This window comes from Balaenoptera physalus (assembly GCF_965194825.1).
Source record: "Balaenoptera physalus genome assembly, chromosome: 3".
NCBI lineage: Eukaryota > Metazoa > Chordata > Mammalia > Artiodactyla > Balaenopteridae > Balaenoptera > Balaenoptera physalus.
In genome coordinates this window covers 104857071-104877722 of record NC_138890.1, presented here as the reverse complement: position 1 = coordinate 104877722, position 20652 = coordinate 104857071, and the positions used below count along the sequence as shown (strand labels likewise).

The 20652-nt window shown below is 35.6% G+C and overlaps 1 protein-coding gene and 1 long non-coding RNA gene across 2 annotated transcripts in view; one reads left to right on the top strand and one right to left on the bottom strand.

The window, feature by feature from the left end:
* The window catches only part of ADGRV1 (adhesion G protein-coupled receptor V1), a 560219-nt gene that overhangs the window by 339529 nt on the left and 200038 nt on the right, over window positions 1-20652 (top strand). The window lies entirely within an intron of this gene.
* Window positions 366-20652, bottom strand: part of LOC309659053 — a 29523-nt gene continuing 9236 nt past the window's right edge. Inside the window, exons 2-3 of the long non-coding RNA XR_014262548.1 lie at window positions 16713-16766; window positions 366-7920 (exon numbers count right to left, since the gene is read on the bottom strand). This is a non-coding gene — a long non-coding RNA (uncharacterized lncRNA). The remainder of the gene's footprint in view (window positions 7921-16712; window positions 16767-20652) is intronic.

Here is a 20652-nt window from a genome sequence, read left to right as displayed (position 1 = left end):
TAGTATAGTCTGAAGTCAGGGAGTCTGATTCCTCCAGCTCTGTTTTTTTCCCTCAAGACTGCTTTGGCTATTCAGGGTCTTTTGTGTCTCCATACAAATTTTAAGATGATTTGTTCTAGTTCCATAAAAAATGCCATTGGTAATTTGATAGGGATTGCATTGAATCTGTAGATTGCTTTGGGGAGTGTAGTCATTTTCACAGTATTGATTCTTCCAATCCAAGAACATGGTATATCTCTCCATCTGTTGGTATCATCTTTAATTTCTTTCATCAGTGTCTTATAGTTTTCTGCATACAGGTCTTTTGTCTCCCTAGGTAGGTTTATTCCTAGGTATTTTTTTCTTTTTGTTACGGTGGTAAATGGGAGTGTTTCCATAATTTCTCTTTCAGATTTTTCATCATTAGTGTATAGGAATGCAAGAGATTTCTGTGCATTAATTTTGTATCCTGCAACTTTACCAAATTCATTGATTAGCTCTAGTAGTTTTCTGGTGGCATTTTTAGGATTCTCTATATATAGTATCATGTCATCTGCAAACAGTGACAGTTTTACTTCTTCTTTTTCAATTTGTATTCCTTTTATTTCTTTTTCTTCTCTGATTGCCGTGGCTAGGACTTCCAAAACTAGGTTGAATAATAGTGGTGAGAGTGGACATCCTTGTCTTGTTCCTGATCTTAGAGGAAATGCTTTCAGTTTTTCACCATTGAGAATGATGTTTGCTGTAGGTTTGTTGTATATGGCCTTTATTATGTTGAGGTAGGTTCCCTCTATGCCCACTTTCTGGAGAGTTTTTATCATAAATGGGTGTTGAATTTTGTCAAAAGCTTTTTCTGCATCTATTGAGATGATCATATGGTTTTTATTGTTCAATTTGTTAATATGGTGTATCACATTGATTGATTTGCGTGTATTGAAGAATCCTTGCATCCCTGGGATAAATCCCACTTGATTGTGGTGTATGATCCGTTTAATGTGTTGTTGCATTCTGTTTGCTAGTATTTTGTTGAGGATTTTTGCATCTATATTCATCAGTGATATTGGTCTGTAATTTTCTTTTTTTGTAGTATCTTTGTCTGGTTTTGGTATCAGGGTGATGGTGGCCTCATAGAATGAGTTTGAGAGTGTTCCTTCCTCTGCAATTTTTGGAAGAGTTTGAGAAGGATGGGTGTTAGCTCTTCTCTAAATGTTTGATAGAATTCACCTGTGAAGCCATCTGGTCCTGGACTTTTGTTTGTTGGAAGATTTTTAATCACAGTTTCAATTTCATTGCTTGTGAATGGTCTGTTCATATTTTGTATTTCTTCCTGGTTCAGTCTTGGAAGGTTATACCTTTCTAAGAATTTGTCCATTTCTTCCAGGTTGTCCATTTTATTGGCATAGAGTTGCTTGTAGTAGTCTCTTAGGATGCTTTGTATTTCTGCGGTGTCTGTTGTAACTTCTCCTTTTTCATTTCAAATTTTATTGATTTGAGTCCTCTCCCTCTTTTTCTTGATGAGTCTGGTTAATGGTTTATCAATTTTGTTTATCCTCTCAAAGAACTAGCTTTTAGTTTGATCTTTGCTATTGTTTTCTTTGTTTCTATTTCATTTATTTCTGCTCTCAGAACAGACTATTTCTATGCTTTAACTTGCTTTTATTTCCTTTGAATTTTGATAATGACATACAAGGGAGGGGGAAGGGGAAGCTGGGACGAAGTGAGAGAGTGGCGTGGACATATAAACACTACCAAATGTAAAATAGATAGCTAGTGGGAAGCAGCCGCATAGCACAGGGAGATCAGCTCGGTTCTTTGGACCACCTAGAGGGGTGGGATAGGGATGGTTGGAAGGAGGTGCAAGAGGGAGGGTATATGGGGATATATGTATACGTATAGCTGATTCACTTTGTTATACAGCAGCAACTAACACCATTGTAAAGCGATTATACTCCAATAATGATGTTAAAAAAAAAAAAAGACATATTCTTATTTCAAAAACAGAAATTGCTTTGCCAGAGTTTCCTTCCCACAGGTATTGTTACAGAATGGACACATATTCTGTGCTTCAAATAATTGATTCTAAAACCAGTGCATTGCTTAAAATAATGCCACTGTATCAGTGACATTTTTCCGTTTTCCCTTTGTTGGATGATTCAGGACTGTTCTGTTTACTCTTCCTGTCTGTCCAGTGGAAACAGAAAAAGTTAGGATATTTGAATGAGCTTTCCTTGGATTCTTTACAAATTCTTTATATAAATATTTCTGTAGGACTTTATAAGCAAGCAAACAGAACAATTATACTGAATGACTTATACAGAATCAGGAAAATAGAGGAAATACAAATATATCTGATAATAAATAGTAAAGATGCAGTTATATTTGCTTTAGATTAATATTATCTTTTCAGATAATTAAGACATTAATAGGTTATTCAATGAGGTGTTTCAGTTTGGTGGTTAATTGCACAGGCTACATGGAAGCAAAAAGCCATGCTCTGTTCTAACTCAAACAAAAGCCCAGAGAAAGAGAGGAAGGATGATGCAAAGCCTGGAGCCAGCCAGTTTGAACCGGCACTAGTTGGTAATGACAGGGAGAGCCGAGGTGGGACCCGCAGAGAGGAGGAAGGCGCAGAAGGGGAATTACATTCATTCAGCCTGGGCTCGTTTCAAGGTTCGCTGTGAAGGCCATTTAGAAGCTCTCATTTAAATGTGTGGTTACGCGGGCATCATGTTCTCACAAACTTCTTATTCTTCTGTGAAAGAAACACAGAAATAGCTGTTTGCTCTAGAGCAGAGCTGTCTACATTTTCCCCCCCGGGATTTGCCCTTTTCTCCCCGTCCTGTTTAGAGCAGAATATGAATACTGATAAAAGGGAATCCTTAGTTTTGAACATTTCCTGAGAAAAAAAAAAAACAAAAGCAAAATATAAATAGAACCTGCTTCTAGAGAATTCCTAAGCAGGCTGTGCCAAGTAAAAGCACTTCTTTTAAATGTTGTAAAAGTAGACGTCACCATGCAAAGCAAATGAAACTTCACTTCAGACCATGTCTGATTGCAATGTTGTAGACTGTGCATCAGAGACGCCCATTTGCCGTCAATCAACAGACAGGAAATCACTTATAACCCTCTGTGAGGATTAAAGTCACAAAAGATTTTAAGGAAATGAAATTGGTTGATGGTAAATGATCAGTCTTGTGAAAATGTGTAATACACATAGCTATTTTTTAAAATGAGAATGACCTTTAGGAATGAGTTAAATTGAGTGGGCAAGAGTGTGGCTATGGGGCTTCTGGTATATTTCAAACTCATCATTCTCAAATCAGTTCTGTCTCATTAATTTTGGTTTTACTACTACTAGGCAACAATCCAAAACCATTTAAAACCTGCTAGATGGTTACCACTCTAGGAGTCACTGCCAGCATGGTCCCCCAACTGAAAACACAAGAGACAGAATTGGGAGAACAGTCTAACCCCCATTCTCAGCCACGCGCATATCTTAGGAATTTAAAGATGCGACTTCAGAGCAGACTCTCATGCAGAACAAGGGTGGTCTAAATTCAGGTGCGCATGAAATAAAACCCGTAGCTAACTTGACATTGCATTTCATAGAAGCCATCCAGGATGAGCTCATAGTGTTATAACGATTTTGGAAGCTAAAATATGATGATGAAATTGATTTTTAATTTTCCATGGTAATTGTGGTCACAAAAATCCTAGGTAATCTAATTATCTTATTTTAGCCATTGATTTCTATCTTTCTCCTCATAAAGCCTTATGTTAGAGCATTCACGAGAAAACCATACCCTTCTTTTTATTCTCCCCACTCTTTGATAGATACCCATCGAGTAAGGAATTGTCTAGAAGTAAGAGGGTGAAGCCAAAAGCCTAGCTAATCTAATCCAAAGTGTGAATAATTAGAATTATTAACTAGCCAAGTCACTAACACCATTCGCTCGTCAAGCAGTTTATGAAACTAACCACGAGTATTGTAAGTGTTAAGTGCTAAGATGATAGCAAAGACATTCATGATGACCCTATATAATCTTTAGCTTAAATACATGTACTTGACAATTAACTAACAATGGCAGTCAGCATTCAGTTAAGAAAACTCTAAGTAGCAGACACAGTAAGGAGTTAGTTCTAGAAAAATAGTGGGCCAGGTATATTTGGAGAAGATGCCATAACTTATGTTGTTCCCTGGCGGAGGGTAGATTTGACTAAAAGAGAGATGAGGAGAAATGAATATGAAATATTTACAGAAGAGTTGAGGAATTTCTCAGAGTTAGTAGTAGGTTCTGAGTTTGAGACTAGTGAGAAGTTTAAGTGTACAGATAAAGTGGGGTCAGGTTGAAGATTGTAAAGTTAATCTTTACGGAGCAAGGCTCACAAACCCAAATGCCTGCAAGAGACCAGAAAAGCTATTTAAGTGAGTCTCTAGGGACTGTGGTAACCCGTAACTGCATGCCCTTTCTAGGTGGAAGCCATTTTCCAACTCAGACCAATCATTCCCTATGGCAAGGACTTCTGACTTTTTAAGAAAAATTGAGTATCTGAACTGTTGTGTGAAATATCCGGATTTTTAAAACACTAAGCAGATCAAACAAAACCTACCTGGAAGCTGATTTCAGCCTATGACACTACAGCTACAATTTGTGTAGGAAAAGGTAAGCCTTGCAGCTTTTTCATCAGGCCAGAGAACATGATGAATATTTCAGGAAGGTTTCACAATGGTTGCCTCTAGGTGGTTTTGAATAGGAGAGAGCTACAGCCTCCAGGAAGTCTTTTCTGCCCCTTCTCCAACTAGGAGCTACAAATAATCACCAAGACTTGGAGATTGATTAAGCTAGTTTTCACATGTGTTTCTTGAGGGTGCTTTGGCCTGGAGGGAAAAGTATAGATTACCTCTTTAATACTAGCCTTTTCCTGTCCCTCATAAAAATGTCCTTTGTCAGCAATATCTGCTCTGCCTGCCTCTAGCCATACTTCACTTTTAATTGCCAATAAAATTGAACAGTGAGGGGTGAATGGGTGGGTGAGTTGGCTGGTTGGTTGGTTGTTCTGAGGATGTTCTGAGATCTGAGATGTAGAAGGAAAGCTTTAACCCCTGGTCTTTGAATTGGAAGTCTTGGAACCAAGTCTCAGTTCTTCTCTTCCTGGCTTTATGACCGTGGACAAATCATTCAGCTTACTGAACCTGACAGACTCTTCTCCAGCCTGGGGCCATAGCACACGCTGTGTTTCCTTGGCCTGCAAAACCTCTCTTACCTTTACCCGGCTGCCACTTTCTTGTCTTTAAGATGACAGCTAAAATGTCACTTCTTCAAAGAGGCCTCCGATGACCTTCCCATCTAAAGTGGAACCTGTACTCATTTCCTAGGGCTGCTGTAGCAAAGTACCACAACTTGGACAGTTTAAAACAACAGAAATTAATTCTCTCACAGTTCTGGAGGCTAGAAATCTGAAATCACAGTGTCAGCAGGACCGTTCCCCCTCTAAAGGCTCTAGGGAAGAATCCTTCCTTGCCTCTTCATAGTTTTTGGTGATTTCCAGCAATCCTTGGCATTCCTTGGCTTGTAGCTGCACTACTCCAGTTTCTGTCTGTGTCATCACATGGACTTCTTCCCTGTATGTGTCTATTTGTCTTCATATTTTTTTTTAATATTTTTTATTTATTTATTTATTTATTTATTTATTTATTTATTTATTTAGGCTACGCCAGGTCTTAGTTGCGGCTCGTGGACTTCTTCGTTGTGGCATGCGGACTCTTAGTTGCGGCATGCATATGGGATCTAGTTCCCCGACCAGGGATCGAACCCTGGCCCCCTGCTTTGGGAGCGTGGAGTCTTACCCAGTGAACCACCAGGGAAATCCCCATATGGCCTTCTTATCAGGATACCAGTCATTGGATTTAGGGCCCACTCTAAGCCAGTATGACCTCATCTAAACTAAGACCCTGTTTCCAAATAAAGTCAATTTCTGAGGCTCCAGGTAGATCTGAATTTTGGGGTGACACTATTCAAACTAGCACAAGCTCCCCTTTTATTTTTAAAAATGCAATTCCAAAATTCCTAAGCAAAATGGTACTAGGCCTTACCTGGCCAACGAACTGAATTTCTTCGTATTCAAAAGACAGATTTTTCTTCTTTCTTTCTTTTTCTTTAGTATTCTAAGGAGACCTAAAATACCAAAATTTAATAGAGGTAGGAGGAAGAGAATGCAGGTTCTGAAACAGCATGGAGAAGGTCATGGTAGTCTATTCTTGTCACAGGTATATTTATCCCCCGGATAAGGAGGACAGTGTTGCAGGGTGAATGAGAACCCATATGTCTGTCCTATCTTCCTGCATCATCAGTTATCAGTGTTATTTTACAGCATAATAAAATTAATATATAGTTAAAGTTAAATAAGCATGATGATATTAAGCAACATGTAAATTCACATAGTATTTAGGATTAAGTATGACACACACACAAAAGAAGTCTTTGTCAAGGATACAGCCCCAGACTTCCCAAGAAGAGTCAGACATGCATATTCTTCTCCAAAAGAGGTACATGAATAGAAAAGTTTGAGATATGCTAAATGTGTTATAACTTGACTTCACAACGACCCCACAAGATAAATATAATTTTAAAGATGTAGATACTGAAGTTCAGAAAGTTGAATAACTTCTCTGACATCACTGTTAACTGTTGGTAATATTAAAATTTGAATCCAGGACTCTGATTCAGAAGGATGAAATCTTTATGTTATATAAGGAAGAGATTTAGGAGCAAGCAAATGCAAAGGAGGGCATGCCAATAACATAAAATATCAAACAGATCAAGTTGGATGAGGACTGAAAAGTAGTTTTGGTGGCTACTTGGTGACTATGGAACCTAGATTAAAGAAGGTTGAAAATGAATGTGAACCAGAACGGTATACAACTGTTCATCAACCAGAATGACTAAAATTAAGAAAAAACAAACATACAATTCCAGGTGTTGCCAGTGGGGATTTCTGCTAGACATATAAATCACATGCCTATCCTACAACCCATCAATTTTACTTTTAAATATATACCCAAGATAAATATGCCATAGAAGACAAGTCTGTAAGATATTTATTGTAGCTTTATTCATAGTATTCCTAAATTGTAAATAACCCAAATGTCCATAGGCAGTAGAATGGATACATTTTGGTATATTCACTCAGTGGTATACTACACAACAATTAAAAATGGAGTGAAATACTATTACATACAACAACATGGATGAATCTCACAGACATTTGTTAAGAGAAATAAACCAGACATGAAATAGTACATACTATAGTTCAAGAACAGGCAAAACTAACTGATGGTAATACAGGTGAATATGGTGATTTCCTTAAAGCTGCAGGGTACTGACAGGGAAGGGTCACAAGTGAACCTTATAAAATGTTAGAAGTGTTCTATATCTTGATCTTGGTGGTGGTTTTGTGGGTATATATAGATGTAAAATTTTATCTAATTGCAATTAAAGATTCCTGAGATCTACTGTATGTAAGGTAGACTTTAATTTTAAATATTTGAAATGAACATTTTTCTTATGGTATCCTCATGAGCTGGATGGGGAACAAGGAGGTAGTAAATAAAGAGAATATATTTTTTAAAGAAGAAAGAAAGAAGGAATCAGGCCAGAAGGTCCAATATCTGGATAATAGTAGATCTAGAAAGTATGAAAAGAGAAAATAGAGGGGAGGAAATTATCAAAGAAATAATATAATAAAAAATTCCCGGAATTGAAGACTATGATTCATAAAAGCCCTTCAAATGCTTAGCAAACAAAACCAAACAAGGCACATAATCATCATGACGTTTTAGAACACTGTAATAAAAAAAAAGGTGTAAAAGTTTCCAGAGGAACCCACGCCCAGTGTCGCACGTTAGGGATCAGAATGGTGTCAGACTTCTTAACAGCAGTGCTGGAGGACAAAAAATTAGTAACTTTAGAATTCTGACAGTAAATTGTTTGTGTATCACAGCTACTTTCCCAGCTAAATTAGTATTCAGTTGACAGAAAAAGTAAAACATTTTCAGTCATACAAGACCTCAAAAAATGATCTCTGTGTACTCTCACATAGCTACTAGAGATGTGCTTCACTAAAAGAAGGAGGGAAACAGAGGGAAATATGGAATCCAGAATGCAAGGGAAATCTCAGGATGATAGCTGCACAGCAGGCCTTAGAGAGCAGCTGGTCTGTTATGACCCTTCTAAAACAATTTTTCTCGTAAAACCATGTACATGAATTTCTTTTAATGAATTTAAAAATGAATTCGGCTTAGATGGTAGAGGTAATAAATGGGAGAGCAGAGTCCCAGAATAGGTTACCAGAAGAGGGATTTGGTTATGAGCACAGGTGTAGAAAAGAGATGGGACATGCCTTTCCCTGTTACAGGGAAACTCTAAGGGTTCTTTGCATAAGATGTCCGTGCACATGATGGCTAGATTTGGTTTACAGTCTGACCCAAGTATTTTGAGATGCTTTTATATAAGTCAGAAAATGAAGAAAAAAATCATGGTATTTTAGAGCAATATGATAAGGTATGTTCGCTTGCATCCAGCCCAACCCTCTTAATTTTAAAATGGATTTTGTTCCATTGACTGTTTGGAAGTGACTCAGTAAAGTACACGGTGCTCTGATGTGGAGTTTCTTTGACAAAGGAAGGATGACTCCACTCGTGCTTGATTAACCATTTCCAGAATAATGCATTGTTAAACATGGACTTGGTACAATGGCTGGTCCATAATTCCTATCAGTATCTTAACAATCAACTGTTTCTGAATACAGGAGAGCTGGCAATCAATTCATAATTATGGTAGTTATCTCAATGAAAAATATAGTAATGAGTAGATTTAAAAGTTTCATGCTTCATTTTAAACTGTTTTTATCTCCTGGATCCAATTGAATATATATATGGAGAGAAAGAGAGAGAGAGAGAGAGAGAGAGGTATAGAGTATATATATTGCTGTACATTAAGGGAATCACACCACCCTGTTCACCGTGGAGAGGAAGTAGTCCAGGTGAAAGATAATAATAGAAGGAGGGGGAAGGATTGACATATTCCAGAGGTACTTGAAAAGTATAGCTGATAGAATTTGAGAATTAATTGCACAGGATGAAAAATAAAAGGAGTCAAGGTCTTGAGTAACTGGATGAATGGTGGAGCCATTGACTAGGACACAGGACACTGGAGTAGTAGGAGTACTTTTGATGGAGAGGATCAGAATTTTAGTGTGGAGCCTTGTAGAGAGAGGTTATGCCTGAGTATATATCTTGCATTAATTCCATAATCATAAATAATCACTTTATAAATAATGTTCTGTTATCTGTATCTCTCTTCCTATAGATGAGAGGCTAATTGAATAAAACATTAATGCTGACCATTTCATTTTACTACCATCAACAGAAATAAGCCTCAGTCTTCTTTTATATCCTTATTCCTACTTTTCAGAACAAAGAATAACCCCTTTATAACGTTTGTGGTTAAGACATAAAAACAGTAGGAGGGGGAGGGCATCTGGTGTGTGACCCAGCCTTGATATAGATCGGCTCATCTTAGCTTCTAGATGATCCACTGTTCCCAACTAAGAAATGTTTCTTCTGATCTTTAATCTCTTCCATAGCGCCCATTTCAATGCTAGTTATTCTCTGCCTGCTAGGTAAGAACTAGTTGGATTGGGTTGTAGAGAGGTAATGAGACTGCTAGTTTTTCAATGAGTCAGAAACAAGGCAGAATTATGGATTCTTTTTAACGTAACACAAAATTTTGAAGATGCCTGTTCCTCCTACTTTATTGAGGAAAGAATGAATAAAATTTCATCAATTACTGTGGATCCTTGAAAATAGACTATATAATTTTAAACATTTCCTTGAAATCTTAAGTTTTAAATTTAGTACCATTTATCATTACTTATCTCATAAGCCTACTAAATTCTATTTTATTTTAGTCACTGCTTACTCGTAAAAATTAGAATTTTACTTAAGTTAATGCAATTTCTGTTTTATTGGAAACAAGGACTGTGAGTAAATTGACACATAGTTAATATTTAGAAAAAAAAAAACCAAATAACTTTAAATGGTGCAAGCAATCAAATGAATAGGTCTCCAATTCAAATTTAATTTCTAAATCACAGATTTGTCAACATTTCCAAATGAGTTGATACCCTACATGAAATAAATTCAACAAATATTTTTAAATTAAATAATAAGTAATATTTTATTTTATTTTTTTTAATTAATTTTTTACTGGGGTATGGTTGCTTTACAATGTTGTGTTAGCCTCCACTGCACAACAAAATGAATCAGCCATACACATACAGATCTCCCCTCCCTTTTGGACTTCCCTCCCATTTAGGTGACCACAGTGCATTAGGTAGAGTTCCCAGTATGTTCCCATCAGTTGTCTATTTTAAACATAGTATCAATAATGTATATGTGTCAATCCCAGTCTCCCAATTTCTCCCTCCCCTTTCCCCCTTGGTATCCATAAGTTTGTTCTCTACATCTGTATCTCTATTTCTGCTCTGCAAATAAGATCATCTATACCATCTTTCTAGATTCCACATATATGCGTTATTATATATTTGCTTTGCTCTTTCTGACTTCACTCTGTATGACACTCTCTAAATTATTGCTTTAAATAATAAATATTTCTTTAAATTAAATACTTAACGAATATTTATAAATTCTCACTAGATCTTAGCCAATGTACTAAGTATTAGGGATACCTCAATAAACAAGACATGAGCCCTGCCCTCAAAGTGCTTAAATCTGAGCTGAGAATTTATTAAATCCAATTACATGGAGTTGGACCTATTTTTAAGGATATATATTATGCTGTATATAAAGCTATATTAATTTTTCCACACAATGGATTATTTGCTGTAATACTCTCATGCCAGTCAATGGCAATATAGATAAAGCTCAGTTATTTGTCATTATTGAAGTAGAAATTTTCTCTAAAGATGAAGGGTTGAAATTTCTATGCAGGCTTAAAATTAATGAAAATTTTTTATGGACATCCAGAGCTCCATTATACAAAGAAGTGATAGTTGCCCATAGTCTACACTGAATCTTTAAAAATTCTCTCTCTCTCATTTTAGTGCTGACTTTGCTGCCAAGATAGAGCTCCACTTCTAACCTCTGTCCTGCTGCCACCCCTCCACCTCAGTGTTTTCTTTTGGTTTCTGCCACTTCTCCAGAGAATCTTCACTTTAGTTCCACACAGCTGACTGTTTATGGACATCATTTGGCAGTTGGCATGCTCTTTTCCTTGTGATCAATCATGGGCTACCATTTATTCTCTCTGAGCCCTTTTTATTTTTCTTACAACTTTCTGTTCAAGGGTGGTCATTGTGTTAAATCTCATTTGTGCCTCAGGGTGGGACCATGGGAAAGATTGGGGTATGTGGGAAGGTGAGCAACTTTGAAGTTTGACTCAGCCTGGATACCTGAAGCTGCTATAAGGCTGATCTGTAGATACCCAACATGCAGAATATGATCAAGTACGATTCTTCTTCCCTAAGTCCTTGTCTTATTTCAAATAGTATTTTTATAACCCTCTCAGGAGAATAAGATTTTCTCCTTTGGGGCACGAATTCTCTGTGTGGATAATAATAAGAGGATAATACCAAAATATCCCCTCAAATGCCTACCATTTAGATACAGGAGTAAACTTTTATGTAGATCTTGACCTGTTTATGTTGACTTGCCCCGTTTTCTTATACATAGCCTTCTTTTGTGTTATTTCCTTTATGCTGCTGAATGGTCTATAGAAGGAATTCTTAATTTTTAAAAATTTTAAAAGAGAGGCACTTGGATTTTATGTTGATAATTGTTGTGTCACCTAGTTTATCAGTTCAAGAATATAAATTTTAGTATTAATATAAATTTAAAACAGTTTAATAAAATTTATTCATTGAAAAGAACAGTTTGAAGCACTTGTGAGAGTCACTAGCTTTGACCAAGTATATAAGAACACTGGTATTAACAGAAATATTCTTTAAAGCCATGCGGCAAATCTCAATTCTGTCTCCACATTCAAACAACTAATGGCAGTCCTTGCCTGAATTTTAGCAGTTATCATGGAACAGCATAAAAGCAGCAGAGAATAGCAAAAAGAGCATCGAGTTAGTGGTCAGATAAGCCCAATCCAAATTCTGTCATTGGTTAGCTGTAAAGCCTTTGAGTTTCTGTTTCCTTAGCTATCACACAGGGGTAATAACCTAAGAGGACTGTTATGAAGATTAAAATGAAATAACCTATCTACAGAAACCACAGAAAGCCCACCACACCTGAGAAACCCAATAAGTGTTGATTACTTTCCTCCTGGTTTATTTGAGTCAAAACATTGCCCAGGGACTTCCCTCGTGGTGCAGTGGTTAAGGATCCACCTGCCAATGCAGGGGACACAGGTTTGATCCCTGGCCGGGAAGATCCCACATGCCGGGGAGCAACTAAGCCCGTGCGCCACAACTACTGAGCCTACGCTCTATAGCCTGCGAGCCACAACTACTGAAGCCTGTGCACCTAGAGCCCGTGTTCCACAACAAGAGAAGCCACGACAGTGAGAAGCCCACGCACCGCAACGGAGAGTAGCCCCACTCGCCGCAACTAGAGAAAGCCCGCGCACAGCAATGAAGACCCAACGCAGCCAAAAATAAAATTAAATTAAATTAAAAAAAAATTAAAACATTGCCCAATGTCCCCATAATACTCAATAGTTTCAGACAGTTCTGGGGTTTATGTACTCACTTCTAGACCCAGGAATACTGGGTCTTCTTGGAGGAACTAGTTTATTTTTAGTGCAGGTTTTGGTTTTGGTTTTATATTAACTGACCTGCTCAAATAATGAAGACTCTCGACAATTTATAAACATCCTGATGTTTCTACTTTAAGAACAGTTATGCAAAATTAAAACACAATTCAAACTGAGAAAAATCTGAGAAACTCGTAGGAAATGTGACTTCATTTATACAATAGTATCCTCTATTTCTTTAAAATATGATTTTATTGACTAACAAGTTAGTTACCAATTGGAAATAACTGGAGTCTTTAGTTGCTAGCTGTTCATCAACTTTCCAATTTGAGACTCTCTTTAACTTCAATTTTTTGAAATTAATTTTAACTTGCCCTTTAATTTCAAATATTAAATGTCTTTAACAGATTCTCATGACAACACAGATGAAATCTGCATTTGTGGCTTCACTTTTTTCCAAAGATTTTTATGAACTGGAAATAGTAAAATATGCTAGCCTAAATTCTACAGTTCTGGCCCTTTCCTTCATCCCATCAGGCAATGAGCTTTGCTGCTTGCAGTGTCCAGAGCACAACCTTGTTGGATTAATGGTACAGTGGAGAAATCTAGGTACACACACTTATTCTTCTGCTTTGAATAAAATGTATAATCTTAGTTTTTGTTTTCATCACAGATTTATGCTGTCTGATAAAAGAACATGGCTTGTTCATATAATACTCAACTTCTCAGTTTCCTTATGAGCAGGTGATTAGATGCTTTAGTTCTTGTGGGCTGGCTAATGAGATTATAAACTGCTATAATACCTCAGGAGCCCTCACTCTGTATCACAGGTATCCTGTTTCTTCCAGAGGGCCACATGTTCTACACGTAGAGCAGGCTTCATTTATTAGAGCTGTCTTTTTCTAAATAATACATATCCCTCACCAGAATTGATTCAGTCATGTCACTTTCCAGGTATGCTGTTGTTGCTTTAGACCCTGCAGATGCATCTATTTTGCTACTAATGAATCTAATGACCTCTGTGAAATTACGGATAAGGTCAATGCAACTTGCCCAGCATTTGAAGAATAGCAATTCAAGTGAAAAGTTTAAAAAGTTGTATATAGAAGTTTAGCTATTTGATTTGATTTGAAGTAAAAGTATGAATTGAGACTAATTAACCATGAAAATAATGTATGCCTTTCCTTTATAATAATTGTTATAATTTTCTTGCGTAATTCTAAAAGGGGAAATGGTGCAAAGAGTAACATAAGAACTTCAGTTAGATGTACAGTAGAAACTAACACAACGTTGTAAAACAACTATACCCCAATTAAAAAAAGAAAGAAAGAAAGAGAAAGAAAGAGAGAGAGAGAAAGAAAGAAAAAGAAAGAAAGAGAGAGAGAAAGAAAGAAAGAAAAGAAAGAAAGAGTATGGTAATGGTTGTAGAAAATGTATTTGGTTGGCCAAAAAGTTCGTTTGGGTTTGTCTGTTAAGATGTTACCCGAACGAACTTTTTGGCCAACCCATATTTCATTTTTTTATTCCTTAAAAATCTAGATGAAAGATAAAAGCTTCTTTCTTTAAAGGTCTTTAAAAATGTGTTTAGTTTTTCTAATTGTGAATTAAATTTCTGCCATGCTCATTTAATTTTAACTATGCCAATGGATTGATCAAATAATTATCAATAGTAAACAAAAAGTACTTCATATATTTAAACAAATATTGGGGTAACTAAGTGTTAAGCTGACATTGATTTTTAATGATAACAGAATATATTAGATACCCACAAACTATGTAAAATCCTAAAAAGTTTTTTAAAACTTTTATAAAGCCTCAGTGTTCTCCTCTATAAAATGGAAGCAATGATCTCTAAATTCCACGGATTATTTAGGAATAGGATGAAATAATATCTTGTAGAGCATTTAGCATAGTACCTGGCACATAATAGCCATTCATTAAATGGAAATTATTATTATTGTTATTATTACCAATAAAAATAAGTTAGTACTTCTTTGACTATGTGCCAGATAAAAAAGACTAGTCTTGGTGTTAATGAATGACTCCTAAAGATATGTTTCTCAGAGAGATTACTCTTTAAAGAAAAAAAAACACAATAAAACAACTCAAAAAATCTGAAATGAGGACTAAGAGAGTGTTACATCTTTTGGAAATTCTGGTGTCTTTTACAAGATGGCCTTTTAAAATGTCTTTTTCTCTCGGTGGCATATGTCCCAAGCAATCTACTTTACCAAAGATGAGCTAGGACCAAAATTAAGATGTTTATAGATAAGCCATAAGGTTTTTATTTTTTAATGATAATTAACAACATTTTATAGACCAACTTTTTTTAAGTCATATACCTAAACAGATAATCTGACTGTGTCTGCAGTTTGAGTGAACACTCCCAATCTCCATCTGCTTCTGACTAAGAGCTACTGATTTACTTGTGTTCTGACAGTACCATGCAGCATGAGTAGGAGATCTGTGTTATTTACAGCAGTTAGGGACAAGGATACACTGAAGACAGAACACGTACAGAATGTGCCACGTGAAAACTATAAATATGTTGATTGTTTTTTTAATTGTATTTTCACTATGACAGCAATAAAAAAGTAATAATTATAAAAACCTGTTCAAACCAGTTTGTGACATTCAGTAGTTGCCAGAAACTTGCATAAAACACCTTCCTGACACACCTAGGCATTCACAGCCATATTTAGTTTATCATTCAAGGGTCTTTGATTCCATACATTTTATATAATAGTCAAAGTAAGTGTAAAGTACAGGGAGTAGGGATTTGTTTGAGATGGAAGGAAGAGAGGGAGGGAGGGAGGAGGTTGGGAGGAGGGAAGAAAGGAAGGGAGAAAGTCATGAAAGTGAACATAATAGATTTTGTATTCCTTGACACGAAGACCATAAGAAAGCTATTCAAGAACGTTTAAAGTCTTCTAGCCAATGTACGAAAAGAATAGCTGTGTGAAATCGGTGAAAAGAGTTAGAATGTTAAGTCAGATGTTTTTAATAACAGTGAAAATTAAGATTTGGTATTGACAGAACATTCCTGACACTTAAACACTCTCTTAAGGGATAGGGTAGAAACACAAGTGAAAAATATGCTAGCCCAGAAAAAAAAATAGTCGCAAACATACTGTGTGATCACAAGGTAGCGAAGAAAAGATACAAGAAATTAAGTATGGCATTATTCCAAGTGCTGTGTTTTAGGGACATCGTCCTGGCAATCTCTTCTGGGCACAGTCAAGCAAGAAAAAAAATTGATAACCTTTCCTCAGAGTTACTTTTCCACTTCTGGCTTCTATACTATTGCATAAGGAATTAAGGATTGTCACTAAGTTCTATTGATATTTTATGTTTAATACTGTGTTAAAGTTCTTCAGACAATTTTAAATGTTTTTTCAAATAATTTTTAAAATTGCACAGGTAATGCTGATAAAAAGTTAAACAAAAGGGAGTCTGTTACCACAGAATGCATTAGTGTCATGGAAATGTCATTACACTTGTGATGACACACTTGGCATTGCCACTGTGGCTAGTGCATCAGCAGCATGCAGAGATCTCTTTGTCTCTAGCATCAGATTAAAGTTATACACAATTCTCTACGGAAAGGTATTTTGCAGACATAAATGATTTACAAGTAACCGAGATAATTCAGAGCTCAGCTTTTTGTGATTTTTTTTGAACTTAAAATATCTTGTTTTTGCCATTGAAACTAATGTTTAAAATAGCTTACTTACCAGCTAACTTTGAAAGAACAGAGTGTAAAACTTTTTATGGTCAAGAGAAGCTGAGTAGGTTAGAAAAAGTGAGCTGTAAAAATTCACAAAAGAGATTATATTGATAATTTAGATTTCAGTGTTTTTTAGTTGAGCTTAAGACTGAGCACCATAACAACAGAAAAATTTTAATAAAAAAAAAAGTATACTAATAACAAGATCCAATGCCTTGAATACCTACTGGATTCTGCTTCAAGCTAAGATGAAATGACAGGGATCAGATTTACCCTCGAATCTGAAACAAATAAAAAATTAAAAAATATTTTAATATTTTAAATTAAAAAAATGAAGTAACAGTTTTCAAGAGACTGGAGATAAGGCAGTGAAGTATAGTGATTCCTGAGGTGTGGGAAAGAAGGTGAGCTTAACAATTGTCCTGAAATACTGCCTTATGAGAGTTTCCAGCCTGTGGCAGAAGGAGGAGGAACCCAGGTGGAGTTCAGCAGACTCACAGAACTTTTTTTAGCATATAGTTTGATGAATTTATATATATATATATATATATATATATATACACACACATACATATATATGTATATATGTACATATACACACACATTTGTGTAATCAGCATCTAGGTTCACAAAGGATATTTCCAGCACCTCAGTCAATATAAGAGATAAATATAAGATATATGATATATGATATAATATAATGTAATATATGAGGTAAACCCTTGCCTTTTTTTTGTGATAAGCACTCTTCAGATTTACTCTCTTAACAATTTTCACACATAACATAAAGCACTGTTAATTATATTCACCATGTTGTACATTGCATCCCTAGTACTTATCTTATAATTGGAAGTTGGTACCTTTTGACTGCCTTCATCCAATTCCTCATCTGCCCACCACCTGCTTCTGATAACAACAAATCTGATCTCTTTTTCTATAAGTTTGTTTGTTTGCTTGTTTTTGAAATATAATTGACCTACAACCCTGTGTTAGTTCCTGTTACAAAACACAGTGATTCAGTATTTCTGTGCATTTCAAAAATGATCACCATGATAAATCTGGTTCTGATGTCACCATAAAATATATTACATTTTTATTGACTATATTCCCCACACTGTACATTTCATACATGTAACTTATTTATTTTGCAACCTCTTAATCTCCATAACCTACTTCTTTCCTCCACCCACTCCCCTCCCCTCTGGCAACCGCCTGTTTGTTCTCTGTATCTATAGTTCTGTTTCTGTTTTATGTTTGTTCATTTGTTTTGTTTTTTACATTCCACACACAAGTGAAATAATACAGTATTTGTCTTCCTCTGACTTATTTCACTCAGCCTAACATCCTCTAGGTCCATTCATGTTGTTGCAAATGGCAAGATTTCATTCTTATGGCTGAGTAATATCCCAATATATATCACATATATATCACATCTTTATCCATCCATCTATTGATGGGCACTTAGGTTGCTTCCATATCTTAGCTATTGTAAATAATGCTGCAATGAACAGAGGGCTGCATATATCTTTCCAAATTAGTGTTTTTGTTTTCTTTGGATAAATACCCAGGAGTGGAATTGCTGGATAATTTGGTGATTCTGTTTTTAAGTTTTTGAGGAGCTTCCATACTTGCATTCCCACTAACGGTGCCCAGGGGTTCCTTTTTCTCCACATACTTGCCAACATTTGTTATTTGTGGTCTTCCTGATAGCCATTCTCACAGGTGTGAGGTGATATCTCATTGTGGTTTTGATTTGCATGTCCCTGATGATTAATGATGTTTAACATCTTTTCATGTGCCTGTTGGCCATCTATATGTCTTCTTTGGAAAAATGCCTTTTCAAATCCTCTACCTATTTTTCAATCAGGTTGTTTGTTTTTTTGATGTTGAGTTGTATGAGTTCTTTGTATATTTTGGGGATTAACACCTTATTGGATGTATCATTTGCAAATATTTTCTCCCATTTAGTAGGTGACCTTTTCATTTTGTTGGTAGTTTCCTTCACTGTGCAAAAGCTTTTTAGTTTGATGTAGTCCCATTTGTTTATTTCTGCTTTTGTTTCCCTTACAAATGAGGAGACACATCCAAAACTATATGACTGAGACCAGTGTCAAAGAGCTTACCTATGTTTTTCTCTAGAAGTTTTATGGTTTCAGGTCTTATATGGTTTCAGGTCTTTTATGGTTTCAGGTCTTATATTTATGTCTTTATTTTTGTGCATAGTGTGAGAGAGTAGTCCAGTTTGATTCTTTTGCACATAGCTGTCAAGTTTCCCAACGCCATTTATTGAAGAGGCTGTATTTTCCCCATGTATATTCTTGCCTCGTCTGTCATAGATTCATTGTCCGTGTAAGTGGGTTCATTTCTGGGCTCTCTATTCTGGGCCATCCATTTTTGTGTCTGTTTTTGTGCTAGTACTGTGCTGTTTTGATGATTGTAGCTTTGTAGTATAGTTTGAAATCAAGGAATGTGATGCCTCCAACTTTGTTCTTGTTTGTCAAGATTGTTTTGGCTGTTTGGGTCTTTTATGTTTCCATACAAATTTTAGAATTATTTCTTCTAGTTTTGTGAAAAATGCTATGGGTATTTTAATAGGGATTGCATTTGAGTCTGTAGATTGCCTTGAATAGTATGGTCATTTTAACAATAATAATTCTTCAATCCATGAACATGGTGTATCTTTCCATCTGTTTGTGTCATTTTCCATTTCAGGTCTTTTACCTCCTTATTTATATTTGTTCCTAGGTATTTTATTCTTTTTGATGCAATTGTAAAAGGGACTATTTTCTTAATTTCTCTTTCTGATAGTTAGTTGTTAATGTATAGAAATGCAATAGATTTCTGTATTTTAATTTTGTGTCCTGCAACTTTACTGAATTCATTGATGAATTCTATTTTTTGGTGGCATCTTTAAGATTTTCTATGTATAGCATCATGTCATATGTAAACAGTGACAGTTTTACATCTTCCTTTCCAATTTGGATTCCTTTCATTTCTTTTTCTTGTCTGACTGTTGTGTCTAGGACATCCAATACTATGTTGAATAAAAGTGGTAAGAGTGGGCATACTCGTCTTGTTCCTGATCTTGGAGGAAATGCTTTCAGCTTTTCACCCTTGAGTATGATGTTAGCTGTGGGCTTGTCATATATAGCCTTTATTTTGTTGAGGTGTGTTCCCTCTATACCAATTTGTTGAGAGGTTTTTATCATACATAGATGTTGAATTTTATCAAAAGCTTTTCCTGCATCTATTGAGATGATCATCATATGTTTTATGTTCTTCAGTTTGTTAATATGGTGTATCACATTGATTTATTTGCAAATATTGATTCATCCTTGCATCCTTGGGATAAATCCCACTTGATCATGGTGTGTAATCCTTTTAATACATTGTATTTTGTTGAGGATATTTGCGTCTATATTCATCAGTGATATTGACCTGTAATTTTCTCTCTTTTTTTTGTGATATCTTTGTCTGGTTTTGGTATCAGAGTAATGCATTCCAGTAAGTTCAGAAGCATTCCTTCCTCTGAAGTTTTTTGGAATAGTTTTAGAAAGATAGGTATTAACTTTTCTCTAAATGTTTGCTAGAATTCACCTATGAAGCCATCTGTTCCTGAACTTTTGTTTGTTGGGAGTATTTTTATCACTAATCCAATTTCATTATTGGTAAGTGGTGTGTTCATATTTTCGTTTCCTTCCTAGTTCACTCTTGAGAGATTGAACATTTCTAGGAATTTATCCGTTTCTTGTAGGCCATTTTATTGGTGTATAGTTGTTTATAGTAATCTCTTGTTTTCCTTTGTATTTCTGTGCTGTCAGTTGTAACTTCTCCTTTTTTCTGATTTTATTGATTTGGGCCCTCTTTTTTTCTTGATGAGTCTGGCTATAGGTTTATTACTTTTGTTTATCTTTTCAAAGAATGAGCTCTTAGTTTCATTGATCTTTTCTTTTGCTTTTTTAGTCTCTATTTTATTTATTTCTGCCCTGATGTTTATGATTTCTTTCCTTCTACTAACTTTGGGTTTTGTTTGTTCTTCTTTTTCTAGTTCCTTTAGGTTTAAGGTTGTTTATTTGAGATTTTTTTCTTGTTTCCTAAGATAGGCTTGTATCACCATAAACTTCCCTCTTAGAACTGCTTTTGCTGCATCCCTTAGATTTTGGATTG